The 12,315-nt window shown below is 35.3% G+C and overlaps 1 protein-coding gene across 1 annotated transcript in view; it reads left to right on the plus strand.

Annotated features, from left to right (window-relative positions):
• Trhn (tryptophan hydroxylase) overlaps positions 1-12,315 on the plus strand; it is a 93,927-nt gene that overhangs the window by 57,301 nt on the left and 24,311 nt on the right. The gene's annotated exons all lie outside the window — the stretch shown is intronic.

Consider the following 12,315-nt stretch of genomic DNA (forward strand, 5'->3'; position numbering starts at 1 on the left):
TCATTGCCATCATCGCCATTCACTTTGTCAATTAAAATGCCAAAATATTTTTGTCAGTATATATCTTTAGAGAATGTTTGTAATGTAGGTTAAGGCCATCTAAGTGTTAATCACTAACTCAATTAAACAAAAAAAAAATTTTTTTTTAAACTGAAAGTAAGGAGCGACGTAAAAACTGAAAACGAACAGGAATTATTCCGTATATGATAGGGGCTGTCCCCTCCTCAACGCCTCACTCTTTACACTAATGTTTTTTATTGTTTAAAAAATAGAATTGTGAGAAAGTCATACTTTAGCGTAAAGAGCGTGCCACGGACTGTAAGTTCGTGGTAACGAACTTACAGTTCGTTACCACGAACTGTTTGATAATCGACTTTAAAACAAACCAAATTTTCTTAAAATCGTATTTCTGGAGTAATCTGGAGAACAAAAAAACTCAATATAAACCCAGCCTTTTACGTAATTAAATAAAAAAACAAGTTTTTTGTAACTGAAAGTAAGGAGCGACATTAAAACTTAAAACAAACAGAATTCATTCCGTATATGAAAGGGGCTGTTCCCTCCTCAACATCTCGCTCTTTACTCTAAAGTTTTTTATTGTTTAAAAAAATAGAGTTGTGAGAAAGAGTCAAACTTTAGCGCAAAGAGTGAGACGTTGAGGAGGGCCCATCGTGATCTTGTGGCAAAAAATATATCACTGCACATTTTTGCAGATAGGAGCTTGAAACCTCTACAGTAGGGTTCTCTGATACGTTGAATCTGATGGTGTGAATTTCATCAAGGTCTATAACTTTTAGGGGGTATTTCCCTTCAAGAATCAGGCAAATTTTCTCAGGCGCGTTACTTTTGATTGGTAGGACTAAACTTGATGAAACTTATATGTTTTAAATCAGCATTAAAATCTGATTCTTTTGATGTATCTATTGGTATCAAAATTTCGTTTTTTAAAGTTTCGGTTACTATTGAGCCGGGTTGCTCCTTACTTACAGTTCGTTACAACGAAATGTTTGATTGAAGTACCTGAAAGCTCTTCACTTTCAAAGGCTATAATTTTGAGAGGTGGCTTATTAGTTCCTAAACATATACGTAGTTTACATCGAATAAATGCTTATTATTGATAATCATTTTTATACTTTATTCAACCGAGTTGATTCATTAGAGGCATCGTTTTTTTGAAAAGATTTGCTAACTTTCAGTGAAGCTTCAGGAAAATATAGAACTAAGGGGAGAGGGAAGGTGGGGGATTTATTCCCTAATATCCCTGCATTCTAAAAACGGTTTTTGGACAAAGCCTGTAATATTTGGACTAAGTGGTATGTAATTGGGCATCGGATTTTATGAAGGGGTAGTAAGTATTTTCCTGCGTAGGGGTCGGGGGGGGGGGGGGGCTTGAAACTTCAAAAACACATTTTTATGAAAAATTTTATAACTTTCAGTGAACATTCAGAAAATATAGACCTGGGAATAGAGTGAAGGTTGGGGATTCATCCCCCTAGTATCCCTTCATACTAATGAATGTTTTTTTTTCACTAAGCTTGTAATATTTGGACTAACTGGTATTTAATTGTATATCAGCTACTATGGAGGAAGGTTGTTGGATTATGTTTCTGGGTAGGGGTGGGGATCCTGAGGCCTAAAAAAATATGTTTTTATACAAAAACTTTTTAACTCTCACTGAATTTTCAGAAAAATATAGAATCAGGGGAAGAGTGAAGGTGAGGAAATTATCTCCTAATATCCCTTCATTGTGATAAATATTTTGGACTAAGACCTTCTTATTGTAGACATATTTTAATTCTAACATAGAAGATATTCGTCCTTTGTTTACCTACACAGGAATGACAGACGTAGGGGGCATGGTCGCTGGTGTCCCCCGAAAAATACCCCCTGCAGAAATACCCCATGGAAAATGCCCCCCTTCCGCTGAAAATACATCCCCGGAAAATACCCCACGGAAAATACCCTCCCGGAAAATACCCCCCGTGGAAAATATCCCCCTGGAAAATAATCCCCCAAAATACCCCCGCGGAAAATATCTTCCGATAAATTTCCCCCAGGAAATGCCCCTCCCCCCGCCGTGGAAATAAGGCTTTCCAAATTTGAAAATTTTAACCCTTTCAGTCACGAAAGTTATTGGAAAGGGTGAGAATTATGCAACTACTGTTTTAATGGCTTTTGAGACACCGAGATGATACAGTATTTTCCTCAGAATTTTTACTCCTTTTGCCTTCTTGAATGTCTTGAATCTTGAATGTCTGAGGACAAAATGACACTGTTTATGCATTCAAATACTATGTCAACAAAAATCAATGTGAAGCCAAGATTACCAAATGCATTCTTATTTCATTTGAATATATTCTTATGTCATTTTACGTTCTTGTTTAGGAGTTTGAAATTTTACAAAGCAGTTTCTTGCTTCCTCCAGGCATAACGGGATTTTGCATTTGGTGCAGCTGAAACGGGTTTTATGACACATGAGGCATTTTGCACCTGTTTTGAAGTTTATTATTTTCAGGCCAATAGGCATAAGAGTTGCCTTCTATGGTAGAGCATAGTCTTCGGAATTTCGCCTTCCTCTTTTGGGACGACCCAGCAACAGAGGGGGTATTGATTTCCTCTTCCTTGTTGTTGGTCGAGGGGACCTAGAGTGGCCTCCCTCGTCTCATAGGCGTCACCTCTTTGCTTATAATCATAGGCTCGGCCACCTCTAGACGGAAAGTCAGGCAATCCAAAGAGTTCTTGGAGATTTCGCCCTTTTGAAGTTCGGTGTATTCAAGCCAGCTATTCACTACAGCCAAGTCAATTATGTGGAACACAAACTTTAGTGTCCACTTCCTGGACCGAATGAAGACTCGATAATACGAATATTTTCGAGTTTATCCCCTTCGCCCATAGACTGGTTATACGCTGCAATAGCTTCCGGCTGCCTTACCAATACTTCAACCTTGTTGTGTTTGTACCATTTCTTCACATCTCCACTTCCTATCATATTTAAGGCAATAATGACTGATTTGGTGTCCATCCACTTCAACAGACTCAAGTTGCTACTTACTAATTCATGGCAAGATCCTCTGCCTCTTTTCTTGAGGGTTGTATCAGAGTCGAGCTTTGCACCATGTACCCTGTTTGCTCTTATGGTAACTGTACCGAAAATTTCTTCTTTTCCAGTTCTTGTAGAAGAGGTATTCTTATAAAGAAATTATCAAAAAAGTTCCATATAAGGAAAGAAGTGTACGTGACTTGCCTAGCCTAGAACCATATCTGGGCTTAATTCAAACTTCTTCTGTTTGTCAGTTAGGATAATCTTCTTCCCCTGACAAACATCGAAGGTCAGGATTGCGCCGTTACTTTTGCAGAGCATGAAGATCTTATACCCCATGAGATTGGTGTGCCACGTAGTTACTGCTTTATGCCTAAGGCTTCAGTGTATGGAACTATTTGATCATCAACTGAAATGTATTCACAAGGTACGATAATCTCAGTTTTTTGCACGAATTTGTCAATGACAGGTCCCACCTTTCACAATAGATCCAGATTGTGAGGTCCTTGGCATTTTTGTCGACCAATTGAAAGAAGTTCTGAAGTCATCAAAATCTGTTGAAATTTCAGGCGTGAGCTATAAGCGGCATGCGAGTTTGGCTGCTCCAGTGAATGCCATATCTGGGATCCGGGTTGCAGTGGTAGCTAGTAACCTAGTAAGAGACGATCATGTCCTATGTTAAGAAATATAAAAACCCATAACTCCTAAAAAAGAGTCAGATCAAAACAAAAAGTACATCATTAGAACCGCCTTGTCCAAACCCCTATACAGGAAACTTTCTGTCCCTTGGCTTGAACAACAAGGGAAATATATTGCCTTGAAAATTAAGAAAAGTGGCAGCTACTACAGCATTCTGCCTAAACGGCATCTTTTTTTCTTTTTTCTCTTCCACAGAATGTTCTTCCACAGATAGCTTGGTACTGGAGCATCGTAGAGTTGTTCAATAGGTCATTTTAAAGGAAATTATTTGGGTTAAAAACCTTTTGTAATTAAAATAAACTATTTTTAAAATAGAATCCATTTTTGTACGACAAAATGCATATTTCATGTTAAACATTGATCAATGACGTCATAATCGTAGGTGGGTCGCAGCGTTATATTAAAAGGCGATCATTAGAAGAACAAACCATTGCATACATTAGACTTTGCTAGTCGCCTGATTCTTTGAGATTCGTCTCTTACTACTCCAAAGAAGGAAAAAACGGAGGCTTTTTCCTGTTTTTAATTAAGTGCAAGAGTCATTCTGCATAAACAACATCTTTTTTGTTTTCTATTTTTTTTTTCTCCTCGTCTAGTCGGGCACTGGAAAATCATTGAGAGCTGTGTAATGGCTTATTTTAAAGAAAATTGCTACATCAAATGCCTTTTTAATTAGAAATAAAGTAGTTTTAAAATAGCATCAATTTTGATAAAAAACTGCATTTGCTTGTACAAACCTGATGAATGACGTTATAATTGTATAGATTATAATCATATACGACGTAATAAGTGAATGCAATATTAATACACGCTTATCTTTCGACAAGATAATAATATAAGAGATACATAATTACAAGAAACAGTTTTTTACATAACACTGCCTTTTTCTATAACACTATAGTACAAAGTATCATTTTTAATTATATTAAAGAATGAACTTTATCACGTTATCTGGGTTGCAGCGGTAGCTAGTAATCTAGTAAGAGCCGATCACGTCCAATGTTAAGAAATATAAAAACCCAAAACTCCTAAAAAAAAAGTCAGATAAAATTACTAACAAGAGACGAAACCCGCCAGACTGGTTATTTTCAAGAGACTGGTCGCTTTCTAATTAAGCCAAATTTGGAATTTAATAAAAGTATTAAGACGCAAATACAAAAGTTTGGAAATACCACTTTTTATTAAGATAAGGAACACATTCTGGCATGTGTATTCTTAATAGGAAACTGAGAAATCACCACTCCCTAGTTATGTGCGTCAGTGGGGCCCGAAAAGATATGGTTGAAGAAGTGTATAAAAGATACATTTTATGGGAACGGGGCGTGATATACTAATTTTATGCCGGATATTAGATACCGTTGATATTAGAAATACATTGGAATATTGTCTGATTATTGTAAGTGTCTAAGAATCTTATTTTATTATATATTATTGTAGATTTTTGATACTTGTTGTCTCCCTGGGATCACCAGTCCCAGCGGAATATATGTACTATCAAACCCTATAAATCTTGTACTGGTGTATGTTAACTAAATAAAAGTATTGTATTATAGCCATCCACTCTACAATCTAAATTTAGTTCCTCGAATATTCCCAGCTGGTACGCCTCATTAGTCAGGTAATAGCTTAAGGCACGCTACCAAAGTTCAATTACCTTAGGGCCATAGTTTATCTCCCATATAAAGGGAGAAATTAAGGCATCAACTAAAACTTCGCCCTAATACCTTGAAAACACTTTACCACAGCTCGAGGTGGTTGCAAAAACTGGGTCGAGAGGGCAAGATAAAAATTATAGATTGAAACAAAATGGTTGTAGCAGATGAAAATATCAACGGTACTTGAAATTTGCCAAAATTATACCAGAATACGCGGGAGTTTCAGTTGTAGATGAATTGATCAAAAAATTGAAAATTATCAACGAACTAACTGAGTCGTTTTACGATAGGTCAAAGAGCAATTTGTTGCAGCTAGATTAAAGGGAAGTGACTTTAAACACTTTGAAGCGAATAAAGAAAAAGAGCCCAATTAAAAGGAATTTAGCACTCTAATTGAAACTTTTAAAACAAGGTTCATAGAAACGAGTTTTTCCGAGAGGCTAAGAACAGAGATAGTGACATTCAATACCTCAACTAGTATCAGGGAATATGCAGACAAAATTTGTCGATCTGTGTGCTTACAGTTAGAGCAACGCGGAAATGACGAGGCGGTACCGAAAGTACAGTTACATACTTTTACGCAAGGGTTACCAAAAAAAGCTATTAAGACTAATATTATCACGAAAACCAGACAATCTAGAGCAGGCTTTAATCCTAGTAGAAACAGAGGTAAAAATTTATGAGGCAATGAAAAAGTTTGATCAGATGTCAATAAATAACACAAGAACCCAAGAAAGTATACAATATGAAAGGGGACAGAAGAGGGTGAACTTTGAGGAGCCAAATCGTGAACCAAAAAGGCGCGACGGAGGCCGAGGGTCACCGTCTAGGGAAGTAGATGACAGATATCGGCACCCATCCCCACCAAAGACAGATAGTTGGAGAACCAAAAATGATAGATCAAGAATATTTAGAAGTAATCATACACCACGTAGAAACAAGGAAACCAACAAACAATTTAAGAGAATGTTTAATTGCTACTATTGTGGTTAACCGAATCACTATGCGGCAGATTGCTGGCACAAAATACATAAAGAAGGCCAGACGTACAAGACACGACATCATTTCAGAACGCTGGGGGGGGGGGGGTTCAGAAATTTAGGAAGGCAGAGAATAAACAATACTTGGAAAACACCGAATAATATTCCTGAATTTAGATCTAGAAATCCAACGGTAAACAGCACCCAGGGTCAAAATAGCAACGCTGAAGAAAACTGGGATAACCCCAAAAACTTTTGGTCAAACAATGGGCATTTAAACGAAGAACCCAGCCTGTAAGGGTCAATAGAGCTGAATCATTACAAAGACCCCTATATAGTTTAGAGTACTGTGATACAAATGCAAATAAAAATAATCTACCGATTTTGTGTTGTTTTAAAATTGAGTGTTTCCAAAATTTACCTTGTTTACTTGATACGAGTGCGTCGAAATCATTAATTCGAGAGGAAGTTTTTAAGAGGTTTTCCTCTTAGTGTAAAAAAATGTGTAAGCAGATGACAAAATACCCTGACATCAGTAACAGGTCACAAGCTGACAATTTTGGGGGAATGTCCATTAAAATTTAGGAGAGGGGATGAAGAAATAACAGTAAAGGTGATAATACGTAAACAAGTACCATTTCCTTGTATTCTAGGAGTAGATGCTATAAGAAAATATGGGATCGTATGGGAACCCCTAACTGATAAAATAAGCATAAACAAGCCAAACAAAACTAATAGGCAAGCTTGCGTAACAGCAGATAAAGATAGTGACAATTCGGACTATAACTTAAAAATAAACGGAAAACTCACAATAGAAGGGGGAACAACAGCTCAAGTGCTAGCGATATTAAATACAAAAGAAGGAAAGGTTAAAACAATAGATGCCATGATAGGCGGATAGACCCTCGAAGAATATCCCACGATTTTTGTGGAAAATCAAGTTATTAAAATCGAGAATGGTATCACATATTTAAAATTATCCGGTCTAAGCAATAATAAAGCAAAGCTAAACCACATAGCGCTAGGATTGATGGAATAGATTTCAAAGTCAGAAAAAAAATCTCTAAGCAGTCCAGAATGGATCAAATTAACCTTTAAGTTGGAGGGGATAGTCAATATATCGAAGAAGATATTTTGGATATGACAATGATGATCATGATGAGTGGCTTTGAAAAAGAAATAAATCGCAGCTAATGCTACGACGATCACACAAGTCAAACCCTTAATAAACACGTGAATTGGCACAATTACACTCAACGACTATATGGAAATAAAACAGAAATTAGACTAAGGAAAAAAGGCCAGTGCGAATAATAGAAGAGATTATAGGGAAACCGCAATAAGCACTGATAACCCCTATTGCAAAAAAAAATTGGCGCGAACTAGGCATTTTTTTGTGAAGTACCGTAAATAAAAAATATATGTGTGCGATGAAAACCGTACAATTTTGCAGAAATCAGTATACCGTAAAAAATTATATTATTATGAAGAATGAGGGCTAGAAAATGCGGCACAAAACTTAGCTAAAAGTGCTCTAACAATAAACTGAAAAATTCAGTACTTTTAGAACACAAGCACTTTTGGAGGGAGAAATTTAAATAATAAAAAATACATGTTGTGACAATAGATAGCCCCCCCCCCTTTTAAAAATAAGGAGATAATGAATTTGAACATATAATGGCAATCGGCGCAAAAACTTGTCAAAGCTATTGAATAAAACTGGACTCATAAATATAGGCTTAGAAAAGACCTATCGTACTGAAAAAGACTTAAAAAAACATCTTAGGCTTCACTGACGCAAATAATCAAAAAAGGGGTAAAGTTGAAAATGAGGCCAGACGGAATTGAAGGAAAAGAAATTGAATGGAGTTGACTAGCCTCTGATATACGTGCATATTGAGCTGACCGAACAAGATTAGTACCAGATGTTTGTACTAAATAAGCACAAAATAAGTAGCATATTACACTAGGGAGCCACCGTGACAGTGGTGTAACTCTGGCCCTGATTAAATAGATAAATAGAAATAATGAATATATGCTCCAAGTAGAGAGAGGTAAATTATGCTCTTTCATATTGGAGTCGTTTTCAGAAAAATGACTAACATGGCATAAACAATTAAAAAAGGCACACAAATAGCCTAAATGACCTAAGTTAAAGTTGAAACTTAAGGCAAGACCACTCAAAGTTGGGAAATTCAAGTGAAAATAGTCATGATCACTTGCATATCATGGAGGCAATGTATATGTTCTGCAGAAGGGCCACTATGTTTGATAAGAGAATAGTCCAAAAGAAAACTGTGGCCACAAATAAAAAATGTGGCTATAACTAATTAATTGCTCTGTGCAGGCTCATAACAGTTCTGTCAGCATTAGCAGTCAGACAAGAAGACCTGGATATGTTCTATGGTGCTACCGGAAAAAAACTTGTGTTAAGCAAACCTTCAGAGTGCAGGCACAAGTCAATTGACAATGTCATAACAGGTAAAAAGGTGAATAGCGATATTTTGAGCATATCAAATCTAAGCTGTAAGCGGAGCCTTGTCCCAAAAGGACATTAAAGCAGAAAAAAGAGAGTACAGGCGAAAACGTTATAAAACTGTCTCAAGTACCTGAAATTCGAAAAGAATTAGAAAACTCATAAGCTTGAATAAACAAACCAACAAAGAGTAAGCTAAAAACAGCTACTGACTCAAGATGTTTTTCGAAATAGAACCAAAGAAAAGATGTAAAACAAAGATTAAAAAAAAGCGAAAGATAAATGTATATAGTCGTATATGGAAAATGTATATAGTGGTAACAAATGTTAGTGAGAAAATATAAAGAGTTATAAAGGTATTTTGAAAACCTTCAATAAATATTGAAGTGTTATCGGATTAAATTGTAAATGTATAAATTTGAATTGTAAGAACTGCTGCCAAGCCCTTATATAGAGGCTAATCATAGTTCTCAGTTATAGAGTATAAATATATTTGTTAGAGTTGAATTTTTTTGTAATTAATTTTAATTGCAGTTTAAGACTTATCAAAAGGTTTTGACAGACTTATTTAAAAGTTGTACAAAGAAAAAATATTGCAGTGATTAAATAAATTGTTAGGGTACATAATTATTGTTTGTTTTTAATTAATTAAGTTATGTATCAACAGAACTTCTGTTAATATAAATATAACCTAAACTGCTTACATAGATATAGTGAATTGGTATTTTGAGTGTTTTATGCAAAAGAATTGCTTTGTGTATAATTTTATTACTATATAGTGTCTTAAAATAACCTTTAAAACTTTAACCAATTTATTTTATAAATATTGTATCTAAGTTTTGTGACTTCACAATGCTTGTGTAAATTTGTTGTACAATGCTCGTGTATATACTATGTTTTTATTTTTAGAAGTAATTTTTAAAACCAGTGATTTAACGTTATATATAAATTGTTGACTTCGAGTTAACTATAAATATTTTTTTATTGTGTAATAATCCGTTAAGTGAATAATAATTCTCTATTAAGTTTGAATAGGATGATGCCAGAAGCTGCCAGCAAAAAACATGATGCTTCTACTTAAGCGGCATTTCATGTTTAAAGTAAAAAGAGAGAAAAGTATTTCAAAGTAATTTACCTCTCGCTTAAAAAAATGCAGTGATATATACAAAATCGAGTGTTTTTTTAGTATATATGTAACACTATATGCTTTATGTATATTCTAGTGTGAATTAAATAAAAAAAAACAAGTTTTTTAAACTGAAAGTAAGGAGCGACATTAAAACTTAAAACGAACAGAAATTATTCCGTATATGAAAGGGGCTGTCCCCTCCTCAACGCCTCGCTCTTTACGCTAAAGTTTTTTATTGTTTTAAAAAGTAAAGTTGTGAGACAGAGTCAAAACTTTAGCGTAAAGAGCGAGGCGTTGAGGAGGGGACAGCCCCTTTCATGTAAGGAATAATTTCTGTTTGTTTTAATTTTTAATGTCACTCCTTACTTTCAGTTTAAAAAAATTGTTTTTTTTATTTAATTTATGATAGTTTTTTATTTAATGAAGATTTTATTTTTATAAAAATTTTAATTTTATTTTTCTAAATTTATGTCTTTAAAAATTAACTTACGTAACTAACTTCTATATTCGTATATTTTTCTTCTGGCAAAAAATACAAAGTTGCAGATTTTTGCAGATATGAGCTTGAAACCTATGTAATAGGGTTTTCTGATACGCTGAATTCTGACGGTGTGATTTTCATTAAAACTCTTTCACTTGTAGGGGATGTTTCCCCCCTCTTTAAAAAATCGAGTAAATTTTCTCAGGCCTGTAGCCTTTGATGAGCAATACTAAACTTAATAAAATTTATATATTTAGGATCAGCATTATAAACACATTCTTTTGATACATTTATTGACATCAAAATTCCGTTTTTAAAAGTTTCGATTACTATTGAGCCGTATTGCTTGTTTTTTTTATTGTTTTTTTATTACGTATATGTTATTACGTATATGAAGGGGTTCTCCCCTTAGTCAATACCACGCTCTTTACCTTAAAAGTTAAAAAAAAATTTTGATTCACAAACCCCTGAATCACAAAGGCCGTTTAATTAGAATAGATAGCTCTTTTGAAAGCACTAAAAAAAACTGTAGCGTAAAGAGCGAGGTATTGACTTGGGGAGAACCCCTCACATACGTTATAATTTCTGTTCGTTTTAAGTTCTAATATTCCTTCTTACATTTCAGTTGAAAAAACTTGTTTTTTATTTAATTTCTGATCGTCTAATGATCGATTTAATTTCTAATGCTTGGAAATCCGGCGCCCCCTTCATAGAAATGTCCCTTACCCCAAAGAAACATCCTCCACGGAAATATTCTCCAGAGTAATCCCCTCCGCGGGCCCCCCCCCCCCCCCCCAGAAAAAATCCTTCCTGAAAATGGTTGTGTACTTCCCAATAACCAATAAATAATGCTGGCAAGTCCGGTGCCCCCTTCATGGCAATTTCCCTTCCCCCATGAAAACTTCCATCATGAACAGATCCTCCAACATAACCACCGACCCAACCTTCCCTCCCACTACCAGAAAAAAATCTCCTGAAAACTTCTGTATACTTCCCATTAACCAATTCTATATGTTAACATTGGGTAAAGTTCATAACTTTTAGCCCTCCCTCTGGGAACTTCGGGGGATTAAGTCATCCTAAAAGACATATTTATCATATTTTCGACCATGCTGAACAGAATGGCTATCTCAAAATTTTGATCGGGTGACTTTGGGAAAAAAATAAGCGTGGGAGGGGGCCTAGTTGCCCTCCATTTTTTTTGTCACTTAAAAATGGAACTAGAACTTTTAATTTCCATTCCAATGAGCCCTCCCACGATATTCTAGGATCACTGGGTCGATACGATCACCCCTGGAAAAAAAAAACAAAAAACAAATAAACACGCCTCCGTGATGTTTCTTCTGGCAAAAAATGTAAAATTCCACATTTTTGTAGATAGGAGCTTGAAAACTCTACAGTAGGGTTCTCTGATATGCTGAATATGATGGTGTGATTTTCATTAAGGTTCTATAACTTTTAGGGGGGTCTTTCCCCCTTTTTTTGAAAATCAGCCAAATTTTCTCAGGCGCGTAACTTTTGATGGGTAGCACTAAACTTGATGAAAGTTATATATTTGAAATCAGCATTCAAATCTGATTCTTTTGATATATCTATTGGTATCAAAAACCCGTTTTCTAGAGTTTCGGTTACCATTGAGCCGGTTCGCTCCTTACTTACAGTTCGTTACCACGAACTGTTTGATTTCACTGGAAGATTATATACATTTGTTGAAAGGTCGAATGAAAAATCCAAAAGACAACTTTAACGGAGAAGCCGGCTAAAGTAGACGGTTCTGAACGAGAATTTACCCACATCCTACTACCTTCTTTCATGTTAGTTCATCCGTCACTACTCCGTATGTAGTACAAGTTCG

This window comes from Artemia sp. Qi Xiang Cuo, chromosome 2 (genome assembly GCF_049724085.1).
Source record: "Artemia sp. Qi Xiang Cuo chromosome 2, ASM4972408v1, whole genome shotgun sequence".
NCBI lineage: Eukaryota > Metazoa > Arthropoda > Branchiopoda > Anostraca > Artemiidae > Artemia > Artemia sp. Qi Xiang Cuo.